This window comes from Mustelus asterias, chromosome 10 (genome assembly GCF_964213995.1).
Source record: "Mustelus asterias chromosome 10, sMusAst1.hap1.1, whole genome shotgun sequence".
In the NCBI taxonomy this organism is placed as follows: Eukaryota; Metazoa; Chordata; class Chondrichthyes; order Carcharhiniformes; family Triakidae; genus Mustelus; species Mustelus asterias.
In genome coordinates this window covers 78,901,844-78,914,044 of record NC_135810.1, presented here as the reverse complement: position 1 = coordinate 78,914,044, position 12,201 = coordinate 78,901,844, and the positions used below count along the sequence as shown (strand labels likewise).

General features: G+C 44.4%; 1 non-coding gene across 1 annotated transcript; it reads right to left on the bottom strand.

The window, feature by feature from the left end:
* Window positions 1-7,720: 7,720 nt before the first annotated feature.
* trnaf-gaa (transfer RNA phenylalanine (anticodon GAA)) lies at window positions 7,721-7,793 on the bottom strand. Its single transcript has one exon. It is a non-coding gene; the product is annotated as a tRNA-Phe (tRNA).
* Between the last annotated feature and the right edge of the window lie 4,408 nt (window positions 7,794-12,201).

The following is a 12,201-nucleotide window of genomic DNA, read 5'->3' as shown; positions in this document are numbered from 1 at the left end:
AAAAATATAAGTTTTTAAATTCTGAGTGGCCATTGGCAATTTGGAGAGGATTCATAGTTCAGTGATAAAGATGATTCTGAAACTTAGGACTTCATGGAACCGTAGAATTTCTACAGTGCAGAAGGAGGCCAATCGATTCATCAAGACTGCACCAACAACAATCCCACCCAGGCCCTATACCCATGACCCCATGTATTTACCCTGCTAATCCCCTGACACTAAGGGGCAATTTAGCATGGCCAATCAACCTAACCCGCACATCTTTGGACAGTTTATGAAGAAAAGCTTATGGAACTGGAATAGCTGGTCAAGAAATAATGACTGACACAATCCACACACTTTGAACAGATATCAAGCTCTGTCCATTTCATTGATTTTGTAACTCAAAACAATGTACGCCATACCAGTAGTGTTCTGAGGCCTCAGATTTTGACAGTGGGTTAGTTTGACAATTCCCCTGCAAAGGGACTGAAGGCAGGAGACTTGTTAAATCCAGCAGGTGTGCTGCCCACCATCTACCTGCCCACCCATGCCCCCACTTTCAAGGTAAGGATGCGAGGGGGCAAAAGGGCAGTGTCAATACTGTCCATCTGTGGGTTCATCTGTGGGCTAGCAGAGTCCTTACAGGGTTTTGAGTTCATCTATAACATTTCAATTGTCCCCTCAGAGTAATCTCGGACAATGTCCATTACAATGCATGGAAGGGAGTGCCAGCAGACCCTGCAAGTTCAGCCATGTTCCACAGAGTGGCAAGTACAATATTGAACACTAACATGAACATTCAATAAAGAGTGAATGCAAAAACATAAGTTTTTCTTCCACAATAAAGGAATGTCCCCAACTCCCCTGTAACCATCAATGCACTACCAACCATGAGGCATGCCAGTATATTAAGCTAGTCTCAACAAATAACAATTATGCACACAAAACAAAGTAGTGTGAAATATTTGTAAGTGAAATTTACTATTGAAAAACATTCACGTAACTTTCGTGCTCTCAATAAGCCTTATGTTAATGGCAATGGAGTTGGGCAGAAAATTTGTGACCATAATGAAAAGTCTCATTGTTTGTCCAGAAGGGTCTTTGAGAGTCTGCCCATATCTTTCACATTGTCAGCTGATGGCAGGTTTCCCACTGAAAAGCTTCCACCACCCTGTGATCACACTTGTCTCCTGTGCATGCCACTGGCACTTTCAGCTATTGATTGAATTGCATGGTGTTGTAAAGTGTTGGCCGTAGGTCTTATTAGTAATCTTAGGTAGTTCAACAGCAAGTAGTTCAACAGCAAGTATTTATTAACTACTAAAAACTATATACATAAATACAGTAAAGATCCAAACTCGGAGATGTCTCCATGCTTGCTCCCACACATGGCACTGTCCAACAGTACACAGACTCCTAGGTGTGAGTGACGTGCTTTCTTACATCACTATGATGAGTGACAGTGTACTCAGTCCAACATTAAAACTTTATGTGCCTGACTTTTATACTACACTTCTTTATCCAACGTATTTACAAGTTATCCAAATTTACACCATATATTTACATCATTACCAGTACCCAACCTCTGCCCATACCCTCAAGTCTCTGAGTTCATAGGGTCAGGTGGGCTAGAGGCCTCATAACCCTTCCACATCTTGTTCTCAGTACAATCAGAGGAGTGGTAGGCTCTGAAGCTGCAGGTAAACTTAATTGAATTGAAGATTGCTCTGGCATCTGAGTGTCTTTTCATTCTCTCTCTATTCTTTGGCATTGACTCCCTCTTGTCAATTCGCCAGTCATAATGATAGATGCTAGCTGGTTTATCCCACTTTTTACGGGGAAGACAAACTCTGGGCTCATCTCTAGTGTTTTATCTCTTCTTCCTTTACGTGGCTTGGTGTGATGCATGCTGGGATGGAAGATGGCTCTTGTTATAAGGATGTCACTTGATAGTAAACTCACCTTTGCATTTGGTTTTGTGGTATCTTGCTGTCCATGGATGGCTGCTACTTATTTGTGGCACTGTCATGCTGGCTGGGGATTGCAGTGTCTGCTGTCTTGACCTACTCGAGGTGCCATGGTAACTATCTCAGTGGCTGGTTGGCCTGGCCAATGAGGGGCTTCTGAAAGTGGACAAGCCTGTCTGCAAAGGGAGATGACAATTCAGAGCTGAAGTCACAGTTGGATGTCTCAGCGACTTGCAGTTCTGTATAATTTACAACAATGGTTGTCTTGATATCTTCTGCCATTTTCAGGAGATTTAGGGCTACATGCACATCTCTGCTCAAGAGAGAAAAAGACTGTGGCCGAGATTCTCTGATATCATACGCCCCACCACCGCTGCCACGAAAACAGAGAATTTGGCACTCAGTAAAAACTCCATTCACTGCAGCAGGACTGGAGAATCCCAGCCTCGGGCGAGTTTGGAGAATTCCTGCCTGCTTACTGAGGTCATAGGTCTATTTGCCACCATACCTTAATGGTTCCAGAGTCATGCCAATGACCAGAAGTCAGATTCCTCTGGGCCCATAAGTGATGTGACTTGTTTGTGGCCAGAAGCCTCTTAGCCATGGTTCTTTGTCCAATAGAACTGTAGAATTGGCTCCCATGTCTAATTTAAAGTTTGTGAGATGGTCATTAACTGAGGTATCCACATTCCAAAACAAAAACCCAGTATCTTTGACCTCACCCAAAAATCATAATTGTGCGTGCATCCTCATGGTATGCTGTCTTTACCTTATGAATCCTCTTGGGATCTTTCATGGCTTTTGATGTTTTGGCTTTAGCACACCTCTTTGAAGTGTCCTATTTGTCTACATTGTAAGTATTGGGCTGAAATTGTCAGACATTGATCATGCCTATAGGGGAGCTTTGCTCTACACTGTCGGTGAGGTCACTCTACTAGTGGGTTAGGGTGTTGCTTCCCCTGGCTTGCAGTGTCCCTGTTTCTGTGCTGTTGCACTGACTGAACAATGGGGTTTTCTTTGTGTCACAGTTTTTTTCCCAATAATGTGAATCTGTATTGCTAACAGATTTCAGATTGCTTGACCATGTGGTTGGCTTTCTCAAGCATTAGATCTCCCTTCATTTGAAGTATATTGGCGAGTTCATTGTCCACCACTCCTGCAACATCTTTGGAATACATCCCAAATGCGATGTTGGGGAGTTTGGAAGTTACAGCGCTAGGTATTTCTGAATGACTAGAAACTATACACAGAGATACAGTAAAATGTCCAAGCAAAGAGCTATCTCCATGCTTGCTTCTACACAAGGCTCTGTTCAAAACTACACTGACACTGGGTACAGGTCATGTGTTCTCTGACAACACTGTGTGGGAGATACAGTACTCAGTCCCACATTAACCCTTTAAATGTCAGACTATTGTATTAGACATGGGAACTAGCAAAAAGCATGAGGACAGAAGTGGCAGCCACTTGTGGTTTCACCATTGGAAATGACATACCATGGATGAACTTCTGCCCATAGCGTATATGTGATGTTGCAAGCATGGTCTTTGATTCCAACATTCCCAGCATTTTGCCTTATGAGCGAAAGCAAAATTTAGCATCTATAAAATATAGGTTCAAAACCAAGATTATCAATTCATGATTATCCAAATTTCTATTGGTACTCTCTAAATAAATGCTGATTATTTCCAGGCAAAAATCATTGCAATGGAACCTGTCACTGAAGCCAAGCAGGCCACTCGTTAATCACCAGAGAGACTGGAGTGAGAAAACTGTGAATGCACTAAAAGCCGCACGAAGTAAAGACTAACAAACTGTTAGATGGTGCATCAATTATTATTGATTACAACTCTGCCAAAAGGTTTTAGCTGTCCTTTAACGCAAGAGAATGCCAGAACATGTATATAAAGGGATCAAAAAGGCAACAGAGCTTTCGGCAAAAAAATGCCTCAATCAAAACAAAGGCAGGAGAGATTACCACTCACTGCATAAACAATTGAAGAGATTAGTAGAATGCTACCTTGAGTTGTACTCAGCTTTGCTCGTCTGAAATCCAAGTCACCGTCAAAGAGACGAGTTGCTCTACGCTGATGATGCTGCACTAATATTCCATACTGAGGGGCACCTACAGGGGCAAATGGACAGACATCTCATGCCATAAAGAGTTTGGTTTGACCATCAGAATCAAGAAGACAAAGTCATGGCAAGATGTTGTCATACCGCCATCTATCAGCATTGAACTGGTGTGACGCTGGAAGTTGTTGATGGCTTCACATATCTCGGCTCGACAATCACCAGCCAATCTATCACTTGATGCTGAAATCAACACACATGTTACAAAAGCTGCAGCTGTTACGTCCAATGAGTAGAAGAGTGTGGAACAACAGCAACTTGGCTGGGGACACCAAACTGCGAGTCTACCAAGCCTGCATCCTAAGCGCACTCCTCTTCAGCGCTGAGACCTGGACATCATACGATAAGCAGGGGAAAAAGCTGAACAGTTTCCACCTTCACCGTCTCAGACCTAGCTTCGGCATCTCTTTGTAGGACAAAGTCACCAACACCAAGTTCTGGGGCGTGTTAATTCCATCAGCGTACACTCATTACTAAGCCAATGATGTCTATGCTGACTTGGCTTTATTCATTGGCTGGATGACAACTGTGTACCCATAGACTTTCTGTGTCCGGTGAATAGGCCAGAGGGTCATGACTGCTATGGCATCCATACCTCCACTGACAGGACACCTGGAAATGAAATATGAAGAGGGTGGATATTGAAACTGACAGCTTTCTTTTTCCCGATGCCGTCTTGATGACACTGTGTAAGGGCGTTCCTGTGATGTGAAGAATATTTTGTGGAATGCTCACCTCTGTTTATTCTTGTCGATGGTGGAAGACTGCTCCCAAGTTCCAGCATCTCATATGGTCATAGAATACTGGCTGGGAGCCTGAGTGTGTGTACGGCAGTTGCTGTGTTGACCAGCTGTACCATTATCGTAATTGGAAGTAAATGCTTCTCAGACTACTGATCACTGCAGGCAATATGGTTATCTTGTGGATGGTAGACTGGTCTGAACACTGGGAGTTTTCTGGAACCTGTCATGAGAATGGGCAAACCTGCTCCCCAAAAGGACAAAAGAGTTCAAAGCAGCAGTCCACATCTGCATACTCTTTAGTGTTTGGGTATCAGGACTGTGCAGTTGCAGTTGACTAACAACAGTGGTAGTCTTCACATCCACTGCCATCCAAGGATCCAAGCCAACGAGGCATCTCTACTCAGGAGAGAGAAAGTTGGTTATGGATGACATACATCAGCTCAAAGATATGTCAGGAGCATGCCAATGACTGGAAGTCAGATTCCTCGTGCCCCGTAAGTGAGTGTCTGTTGTTTGAAACCAGGGGTCTTGGAGACATGGTTTCTTGTTTGACAGGACTGTTATGTTGGCACCTGAGTTTAATTTAAATTTGTTTAAAAACCACAACCAATTACCCCATCAAGAAGCATGGCTGTGTGTCTTCTGGGTTTTTGGTCTCGACCTCGTGAATTCATTTTGGGCTTTCTGTACGTTTCTGGTATTTTGACTTGCACGATTTGCCACAGTCTAATCCTGTTAATGGAAGCACTGGGCTGTACTCAGGATACTGATCTCTCCTATGAGGGAACATCACACTGCAGCACTAGCAAGGTTGCTCTGCTGGGTAGTTCAGGAATTGCTTTCCTGTTTTGCAATGATGTAATCTACAATTAGTCCTATAGAGTAAAGAAGCATGTTCTATTGCTCTTCTTCTGACTTATTTAAACCAGAAGTGATGCTGTATCTTAAAAAAACTTTCCTTGAAAGACCCTAATTTTGTGACTGGTCTGAGCCTTGGATGAGTCCAAATTGAGTTGGAAGTGTTCAATTGTGAAAGTGTAGGTACAACTTTAAGAGCTTACAAAAGCTGCCATCACCATTCATTGTGATACAAAGGATTTCCCACACTTGCTGGTTTTGATGGGCTCTGCATAATGACAATGGCGCGCTTCTTCAGAGAAAATCTTTAACAATGGTTGCCGGGATCCACTGTCTGTGAACTTATTTTGTTCAACGGTTTGTTTTTATGAGTAACGAGACATTTAAATTTAAACACTATTTTCTGAGATGTGACAGTTGTGATGTTCCCAAGAGATTTAAATTTTTTTGATCTTACTGGTTTGGAGGCAATGTGTTGAGACTCTGACTGGGAAATCAGATTTTAGTAACAGGTTTTGTTCAAACAGCACTTCTGAGTCTGGATTTGCAAAAGCGTTCTCAGGACTAGCTGCAACCTGGAACTTTAAAAAATTTAACTCATCCTTGCAGACTTTGTGGGCTCTGCATTCTGAAGTTGGACTTCCAAGGTACCCCTGTCTTCAGCTTTCAAACTCTCTTCTCTAGAATATTTTCTGGTGAATTTTCTGTGTCTTTAACTTCTGTTGGGAGATTCTCTCAAGTTCAAAATTTCTGTTGAAGATTTTGCTTTTTCTTAGTCTGTAGAATTTTAGTGAGGTTGAGGATTTTTGATCTATAGCTTCTGCCACGTTGGGAGGGTGTTGATTACAGAATGGTGCCTCTTAAAGGAGTCTTCAGTAGGTTAGCAACAAATCTTTATTAACTACTTGCAACTATATACATATGTACACAAAAGGGTAAAGGCTGTCTCCATGTCTCCGCTCAGCAGTATACTGATCATGTGCCGCCTTATGGCATTTATGAATGGTACTCTTCTCAGTCCCACATTAACCTTGTTTGTGCCAGATACTTACAATGCACAAGTCAGGTGTGTGATACAATACTCACTACTTGCCTAGATGAACTCAGTTCCAGTAACACTCAGGAAGCTCGATACCATTCAGAACAAAGCAGTCTGCTTGATTTGCACCCCATCCACCACTTTAAACATTTACTCCCCCCACCACTGACACACAATCAGCTGTGTGTACCATCTACAAAATGCACTGTAGCAAGGCCCTTTTGACAGCACCATCCAATCCAGCGATCTCTATCATCTGAAGGACAAGGGCAACAGATGCATGGGAACACCAGCACCTGCAAGGTGCCCTCTAACTCCGCACGATCCTGACCTGGACCTGTTGTTCCTCCATTATCACTGGATCAAAATCCTAGAATTCCGTCCCTTACGACACTGTGGATTTTCCTGCACCAGATGGATTGCAAAGATTCGAGAAGGTGGTTCAGCACTATCTTCCCAAGGGCATTTCGGGATGGGCAATAAGTGCCGGCCTTGCCAGCGATGCTCAAATCCTGTGATCGAATAAATAAGTAGCCTGTTGATCTCTTCAATTCTGCATCCAAGGAACTTAGCCTGTTACCAAATGTTGCTAAAACAAAACTCATATATAGAAATCATAGAAACCCTACAGTACAGAAAGAGGCTATTCGGCCCATCGAGCCTGCACTGACCACAATCCCACCCAGGCCCCACCCCCATATCTCACTCACTAATCCCTCTAATCTACACATCCCAGGACACTAAGGAGCAATTTTAGCATAGCCAATCAACCTAACCCGCACATCTTTGGACTGTGGGAGGAAACCAGAGCACCCTGAGGAAACCCACGCAGACACGAGGAGAATGTGCAAACTCCACACAGACAGTGACCCAAGCCGGAAATCGAACCCAGGTCCCAGGAGCTGTGAAGCAGCAGTGCTAACCATTGTGCTACCGTGCCGCCCCTGAAAAATGCAGTGCCAAGTAGTAGACAGCACAGAAAGCCAGCAAGGGGGTTCTGCCGAAACCCAGGATTGAACCAGGGACCTTTAGATCTTCAGTCTAACGCTCTCCCAACTGAGCTATTTCGGCTTGCACACCTGGTCAGGTGTGCAAGGTGTGTATAATCCCACACCTGGTCAGTCAAATATTCCACCTCCCATATATGTGGAAGGAGAGACTGTGGCATTTGTAGAAGACTTCACATACCTTGGCAGCCATCTTTCAAAAGGCACAACAGATAAGGAGATCCAAGCCAGATCAGCTGTGCCAGCTCAGCCTTCCACAAAGTTCAGCAATAAGTGACAACAAAGCCAAGTCAACAAAAGTCCTAATGAAGAACAGCTGGTGTCACTACACATACTGCAGTGAGATTTGGGCTCTGTATCGGTTACACATGAGAGTATTAGAGACCTTCCATCAGCAAGGCCTCTGCTGCATCCTTTGAATTCAATGAGAGGGCTTTCAAACACAGGCTGGTGTCTTTCTGGATACAGTAAGAGTTTTAACAACAGGTTAAAGTCCAACAGGTTTATTTGGTAGCAAATGCCATTATCTTTCGGAGCGCTGCTCCTTCGTCAGATGGAGTGGAAATCTGCTCTCAAACAGGGCACAGAGACACAAAATCAAGTTACAGAATACTGATTAGAATGCGAATCTTTACAGCTAATCAGGTCTTAAAGATACATACAAAGATACAGACAATGTGAGTGGAGGGAGCATTAGGCACAGGTTAAAGAAATGTGTATTGTCTCCAGACAGGACAGCCAGTGAGATTCTGCAAGTCCAGGAGGCAGGCTGTGGGGGTTACCAATAGTGTGACATGAACCCAAGATCCCGGTTTAGGCTGTCCTGATGTGTGCGGAACTTGGCTGTCAGTTTCTGCTCAGCAACTCTGCGCTGTTGTGTGTCGTGAAGGCCGCCTCGGAGAACGCTTACCCGAAGATCAGAGGCTGAATGCCTGTGACCGCTGAAGTGCTCCCCCACAGGAGGAGAACAGTCTTGCCTGGTGATTGTCGAGCGGTGTTCATTCATCCGTTGTCGTAGCGTCTGCATGGTTTCCCCAATGTACCATGCCTCGGGACATCCTTTCCTGCAGCATATCAGGGAGACAACGTTGGCCGAGTTGCAAGAGTAGGTACGGTATACCTGGTAGATGGTGTTCTCACGTGAGATGATGGCATCCGTGTCGATGATCCGGCATGTATTGCAGAAGTTGCTGTGGCAGGGTTGTGTGGTGTCATGGTCACTGTTCTCCTGAAGGCTGGGTAGTTTGCTGCGGACAATGGTCTGTTTGAGGTTGTGCGGTTGTTTGAAGGCAAGAAGTGGGGGTGTGGGGATGGCCTTGGCGAGACGTTTGTCGTCTTCAATGACATGTTGAACGCTCCGGAGGAGATGCCGTAGCTTCTCCGCTCCGGGGAAGTACTGGACAATGAAGGGTACTCTGTCCACCATGTCCCGTGTTTGTCTTCTGAGGAGGTGGGTGCGGTTTTTCGCTGTGGCGCGTCGGAACTGTCGATCGATGAGTCGTGCGCCATATCCTGTTCTTATGAGGGCATCTTTCAGCATCTGGAGGTGTCTGTTGCGATCCTCCTCATCCAAGCAGATCCTGTGTATACGGATGGCTTGTCCATAGGGGATGGCTGCAGGAAAGGATGTCCCGAGGCATGGTACATTGGGGAAACCATGCAGACGCTACGACGACGGGTGAATGAACACCGCTCGACAATCACCAGGCAAGACTGTTCTTTTCCTGTCGGGGAGCACTTCAGCGGTCACGGGCATTCAGCCTCTGATCTTCGGGTAAGCATTCTCCAAGGCGGCCTTCACGACACATGACAGTGCAGAGTCGCTGAGCAGAAACTGATAGCCAGGTTCCGCACACATGAGGACGGCCTCAACCGGGATCTTGGGTTCATGTCACACTATTGGTAACCCCCACAGCTTGCCTCCTGGACTTGCAGAATCTCACTGGCTGTCCTGTCTGGAGACAATACACATTTCTTTAACCTGTGCCTAATGCTCCCTCCTCTCACATTGTCTGTATCTTTAAGACCTGATTAGCTGTAAAGATTCGCATTCTAATCAGTATTCTGTAACTTGATTTTGTGTCTCTGTGCCCTGTTTGAGAGCAGATATCCACTCCATCTGATGAAGGAGCAGCGCTCCGAAAGATAATGGCATTTGCTACCAAATAAACCTGTTGGACTTTAACCTGGTGTTGTTAAAACTCTTACTGTGTTTACCCCAGTCCAACGCCGGCATCTCCACATCATGACTACCGTCTTTCTGGATGCCAGCTCTACAAGCATTCAGGCAAAATCCCTGTAAAGTAAGCTTTGATAGACTGGACACTGTATCCAATGGTTGAAAATCATTTCCCCTTCCAGGTCCAGTTTTCTCAACTCTCAAATGGCCTAACATTCCAGGGGAGGAGAAAGAAAACACTTCAGTGAAATTCTGAAGCTCTCCTCAAAGCGTGGCAGCAGTGACATTAATGATTAGGAGTTTGCTACCAATCGTTCAAAATGGCAACAACTGGTCCATCAATCTGTATCAGTCTGTGAGTTCATAGACCATAAGGCGTCAGCGTAGAAGTAGACCATTCAGCCCATCGAGTCTTCTCCGTCATTCAATGACATCAGGACTGGGGGCCTATGCTCACTTTGGCCCCTCTCTTCCTTTTTATATACTTAAAGAAGCTCATAGTGTCTGTTTTCATATTACATGCTAGTCTACCCTCATAGTTCATCTTCTCCATCTTTATTATTTTTTGGTCATCCTTGGTTTTTAAAGCTTTCCCAATCCTCTGCCTAATCTTTACCACATTGTAAGTATTTTCTTTTAGTTTAATACTATCCTTAACTTCCTTGGTTGATAATCCAGATATTATGACCTTTGGAGGTTCTGTTTAATTTAGCGCCTAGCTCTTCAAACTTTCTATGCAGAACCTTTTCCTCATTCTACTTATGTTGTTGATACTTACATGGACCATGGCACTAGGATGCACCCCCACCTCCGCCCGTACAAGTTCCTCTCCAGCCCAGAGCAGATGTCCGGAACCCTGGGTACTGGGCAGGCAACACAGTTGCCTGAACCCTTGCTCCTGGCTACAGAGAGAACAGTGTCAATCCCCTTCACTATACTGTCCCTTATTACCATTACATTCTTAAGTAATCCCCCCACATGAATGGCATCCTGTACCACAGTGCCATGGTCAGTCAGCTTATCCACTCTGCAGCTCCCATTCTCATCCAAATAAGCTGAACCAACTTGAAATCCAGTGGACAATTCTAGAGGCTGACACACCTGCCCTCTGGATCCTCTTGCCTGCCTCAGCTGCAGTCAAACCCTCATGTCCCTAACCACTTTCCAAACAAGAAGATCCTATCCTAAGGGGTGTGTGTACCTCCTAAAACAAAGCTTCCAGGTAACTTTCACCCTCCCTTATGTGTCAGTGTCTGCAGCTCAGACTCCAGCTCAACGACTCTGAGCTGAATCTCTTCAAGCCGCAATCACTACATACATGCTTGCATTGGATAGCATTGGTATCCATGAGCTCCCACATACTACAGCCTTGATACATCACCTTTTCTGCCACAGTTCTGAACTTTAACTAATTACTTAATTACTTTATTCCCCTCCTCGGCAAACTCCCTCTTTTCTCCAAACTTCCGCACACTGTCCAAAGCCGTACTCAGTTCTAGTCACACAGCGAGTGTCAGAATTTACGTAGTCTGAACAAAGGGACTAGCCAGGTTCAGCAGAGACCAGTTTAAGCTGGTTTTCTTACTTAATTAACTCTTTCAGCTGCTTCCAGCAGATAGCTTCTATCTCCCTACTTAGGCCCCTGGATGAGAAATACAAGTTAAACAATATTTGCAGTTAAATGTTAAACACAAATGCAAACAATATTAGGGTTTTCAAAAGATATTTAAAATTTCCCTCTTTTCGTAATCTACATACTGTATCCAAAGCCGCACTCAGTCACAAAATCTTAATGATGAGGCAGAGCGGCAGCAGAAAAGGAAAGAAAAGCAAGCAAACCCGTAACTCTGGATCCTGCGCCGTATACCCAAAGATTAGTGAATCGAGAACTGGCTTGTTCAAGCACATGAAGACACATGGCAGAAACAAGCAACTCTGAGTAGACATCATCCTCAAATCTAAGGACAACCAAGAGCGATGTGGGATGAACAAAAAATGCTGGCCTTGCCAGTGCCACTCACATCCTATGAAGGAATACAACAATTCAATGGAAAAGGAGTGCCATTCTTTTTGACCATCAAGTGAGAGAATTTTATATGTTTCAAAGATGAATAGATCAATGGTTCAAACAGTAAACTGAAACTTATTGATTGCATTTGAGGCAAATCCAAATGAACAGATTAAGGAAGTAAATCTGCAGGTGTGCATTAAAGTGCTATTCATTCACATTCATTGCTGGCAAGTCCAGCATTTCTTATCCATTTGTAACTGAACCACTGCAATCCATGTGGTT